The 4,529-nt window shown below is 35.6% G+C and overlaps 1 long non-coding RNA gene and 1 pseudogene across 1 annotated transcript; one reads left to right on the forward strand and one right to left on the reverse strand.

Moving 5' to 3' along the window:
* Window positions 1-725: 725 nt before the first annotated feature.
* Window positions 726-2,689, reverse strand: LOC114261440 (putative WRKY transcription factor 7; annotated as a pseudogene).
* Window positions 2,690-2,767: 78 nt separating this feature from the next.
* LOC145813492 (uncharacterized) lies at window positions 2,768-4,162 on the forward strand. The gene is made up of 2 exons (XR_014356608.1): window positions 2,768-2,930; window positions 3,661-4,162. It is a non-coding gene; the product is annotated as an uncharacterized LOC145813492 (long non-coding RNA).
* Window positions 4,163-4,529: the final 367 nt, after the last annotated feature.

The raw sequence follows: 4,529 nt of genomic DNA on the forward strand, positions 1-4,529 counted from the left end.
AAGTACTACTAGGCATAAAAGACACATTTGTCATACAAAAATATTCACAATTATAAATATGAACATCTTGAGTCACATTTGTATGTGCACGTTAGGGGTGTTTAGTGGATATTCCGATCCATCTAAACCGATCGAGTCGAACTGATCCGCCGCATTTTGGACGGATGCGTGATGACGAGCAGACGGTTACAGATCGATTTTTTTCAATCTGCCTAGTTTTGGGCGGATGACGGATTTGAGATTCCTTTAGCCATAACCGAACCGCCAAACTGAGAGTTCCCTAATAATTTGTAAGATTTTGTGTTTTCAATTTATTTAGATATTATGTTTGTGTTTTCAATTGAAAAAGAGTTTAGATATTTTGTTGTGTTTTTAATTTGTTTTCAATTTGGAAATCCTTTTATCAAATGAAAAATGTTGATATTTGATATTTTTGTGTGAAAAATATAAGGCTTAATTTTTTCATTTTTTTAAAAAAAAAATCAAATTAAATAGTGTTTGAATAAAAAAAAGGAAAAATTATTGGAAAGTCCCATTTGAGTATCTTGTGATCCATTTGGTCCCACGGGTTTTCTCTTTGTTTTTCAGGTCCATTTACGGCATAATTTGTTACTGGGCAGTCCTAATTTGAATGGTTTAGGGGTGTTGCTGGACGAATATACCCTGCTATGATTTGTGGAGATTTTATTCTTTTTTTTTTTGGTATGTTGTATCCCATTTTTATTGGGGGGGTGAGGGAAGCCGTTTACATAGGTTTCAGAGTGGGATTAGGATTAATTTGGATTCAGTTCTTTGGTGTGGGGGATGGGAACTTTGTTTGCTGCACAGAAACGTGACTCATTGTCGTCGTAGCAAAGGGAATGTGGTTTGGTCGGACTGTCCACGTCACTGTGCATTACTATCCTCTCCCTCCCGTACTAATTTGGCAATTGTGTCCCTTGTCGCCGTTGAACACAGGTATGTTCGAAATTTTGTATTACAAAGTCATCCCTCATCATTCCCACACATTCATACCAGTCCACAAATCAATGTCGTTGTTATCACACCGACAGTGGAACGAGAACGGAGAAACATTGGTACCTATGTTTGACGCCAACAGTGCAACAGTCCACTGATATGCTCAAAAAGAAAAACAGAGGGATCACACACCTTGGATGTGGGGAACCCTTGATGGGCTTTTGACCATACTTTCTCAAAGAGTAATCAACTGGTGGTATGTCGGCCAACTTCACACTTATTGCCGGCACTCTCACCACTCTCTTCACCTTCAATTTCCTAATCAAAAAAAAAAAAAAAAACTCAATGAAATCCATAAAATACAATAATTATAACAACAATTAACTATTTGATGATGTGAATAATGAACCCTACCTTTTCTTAAAACAATGGCATCGCCCTGAGGACGCACCGCACTTGGTGACTGCATCGTCCATCAAACTGCACTTCCTCTTGGACAGCGGCGGCCAACCAGCCGACGATGGGTTCGTAATCTGAAACGCCAACGACATTGAATGCTGCAGGCTGTCGGTGTCTCCCATCAGAGACGACATGAATGAATTCGACGGCGACGCTACCGCCGCGAAATTGATCATCTTTGCTAACTCCTTCCGATCAATAGATCCGTTTTTCACTTGGTGATTGTGAGGAAGATGAGGCAATCTCTGAATCGGCTTCAGACAGTAAACTCTAGAAACCAAACCTTGCTTTGCCTTCACCGACTCTGTTTCGTGGGTCCTCTGTTGCTGTTGGTGAGGAGTCACAGTGCCTCTTCTGAAGCGATCGTGACCGGTTCAAGTTCGATCGAGAAACGAAATGAACTATAACGTGGACCTACTCACTCCATCTATAACGTGGGTTTCGGAATTCGGGTTGTGAGAAATCCGAAACGAAAATCCGAAACCATTTTAGTGTGTCCTATTTCGCGTGTTCACGTCACGTACGAAACCACGTTCTACTTCTATGAGTGTTACAAACCTATTAAATTAAAAAAGGTATTAGTGTATTTTTCCGATCAACATGACACACAAACACCCATTCACCATCCCTATACAAACCCACACCAATCAACCAATAATACTAGCAGTGGCAAAATAGTCAACAAACAAATTAAGGGACCATCCAGTCATGAAGAAAACATTTAGGACTATGGATTACAAGTCCACAAAATGGGATTTAGTGATCAATTCCCCTAAAAAAAAATAATGAAATAGCTTTGATAATACATGGTTTTATTATATGTATTTATTATTGGTATTTGACAATTTACTTGATAATCTTTTGGTTATGTTGAGATAGATTATTATCCAATAAAAAAAATTGACAAGTTATTGTATTATGTTCAAAATTTGTAAAAGTTTAATCCGCCAAACTGATTCGCATCTATCCGTCAATCCGTTAATCTGTCAATCCAGCGGACGGATGCAGATTGATTTTTTTCAAACCATCAATCTGGCCGATGAATGGCAGATTGGAGGGTTTTTTTAGCTACAATCAAACCGTGAGCACCCGTAATGCCTGTAACGCAATTATTATTATCATTTTTTTTATCAAAAAAAAAAAATTATATAGCACAACTGTTTTTGTTAAGTGATTTGCTATTTTGGGTCTTCTTCTTCCCTCTTTTTTTTTTTTTTTTTTTTTTTTTGAATAATGCCATTTTTCATGGGTTTGAAACCAGGCCATTGGTCATCTGGGCTGGGCTAACTCAAACAAAGCCCAGAATGTGAAAAATTGTTGATCCAAAAATGAAACAGAGCACAGAACCAGAAACAGAAACAGAACAGAAAACATAGAAATTCTCTCTCTCTCTCTCTCTCTCTCTCTCTCTCTCTCTCTCTCTCTTCAGTTTTCTCTCTCCAAATACTCACTATCAGTTTCCAGATATGGGTCTCTTCAATTCAATAGAAATTTCCAAGCTAGTCTTCAATCCAGTGAGCTCTCTATTACTCTATTCTCGCATTTGTTTACATCCTAATTTGGTGATTATATTTTCATTCGTTTAGTTTTAATCTTGAATCGTTTTCTCCGCATGAAAGTAATGGCAAAGTTTGATGGGTAATTTGAATAAATTTGTTTTATGACTTTGCAAGTCCTAAATTGAATTGTTTTTCATGATGTTCTGGTTTTTGTTCGATTGCGATTGTGTTAATTTGTAACTTTGCAATGCATCGCTTGTATTCAATGTTAGCTTTATTGCATTAATAAGATTCAATCCTAAAAAAGGTACTTTGATATGTCAAGTGTTTGATAAATGAATTGTCTAAGTGGCCTCTGACCCTTCAAAAATTAATGTGCAATTACATTTTAAGCTACATTATGCTTTGTGTTGGTATTTTTTGGGCATAGTATTTTGATGCTTTCACACATTTGGTGAATGGGAGTGGTGAGAAATAGAAATTGGTGTTTTTTTCTATTGAAATACACCACCTTGATATTTAGTTTCCATGTTACAACAAATTATGTACATCATCAAAGAATGAATATACATAACAATCTCATCTTGGGGTATTTACCTGAATTTCGGTTTGGTATAGGAGTCATAAGATGAAACATAAATAGAATATGATAGTCAACAAGAATGAATCACGTAAAGAAATATACTTAGTTCTTGTTATTCAATAATAATCATTATTAACCTACCTCCACTTGATCCATCAGCAGGGACTTGTTTGGCCTAACTGATTTGAGCTTTTTCCATGCTCCATGCACTCAGCCTTGAGATAGTTACACTCTGAGAAACATTGTTGAAGGTATACAAATGAGCCCCGCCATTGATAGCCAATGTAGGATAAACCCTGGCAGTAATGCAAGTCTTCTCCTCTCCACCAAAGCTCTCCACTACTGAGTGATCTATCTGCAGAACCCACCCTTTTTCTTCTATGTTTGTATGTTTATATCAATTTACTTTTCTTTATTTTAGCCATAGGTATTTTTTGTTTTTTGTTTTTTGTTTTTTGTTTTTTGTTTTTTTTTTTTCTCCCTGAAATTTATTGAATATATGTAATTTTTCTGTTTTATATATACATCATATAATTATTAAATTAAAATTTTAGAGTGGCCTAGAAGGAAGAGTGGGAGTTACTTGTCCCCGCACCCACTCAACTTATCCATAAATTTGTATTATAAAAAAAAAAAATTACTCATAAATCTCATTTAGAGAAAAGTTATTTCATTTAGTCTTAAAAGTTTTCTTTCAAACCAATTAGTCCTTTTTATTTTGGGTATGTTGTATTTCCATGATTTGGGATTTGAAAGTTTACTTGTTTGCCTTTATGTGTGATTTTGTTTGAATTTTTCTCTAATGTTTGGTTTGCGTTGGTAAGATAAGTTTTTACGTTTCTATTTATTTATTTATTTTTGTGGGGATTTAGTAGAGTGATTTGTAGGTAGATGGTGTTACCCCGTTTGTGATGTTATTGGTGTGGTGTTCGTTCTTTTTTGTGGTGTTCGTTCTTATTGTAACATAGACATTAATTAACATTCAAACGTAATACTAATGTAACACATAAAAAAACTCGTTACTGTACTCT

The sequence above is a fragment of the Camellia sinensis genome, chromosome 15 (genome assembly GCF_055761805.1).
Source record: "Camellia sinensis isolate YWXY chromosome 15, ASM5576180v1, whole genome shotgun sequence".
Lineage (NCBI taxonomy): Eukaryota > Viridiplantae > Streptophyta > Magnoliopsida > Ericales > Theaceae > Camellia > Camellia sinensis.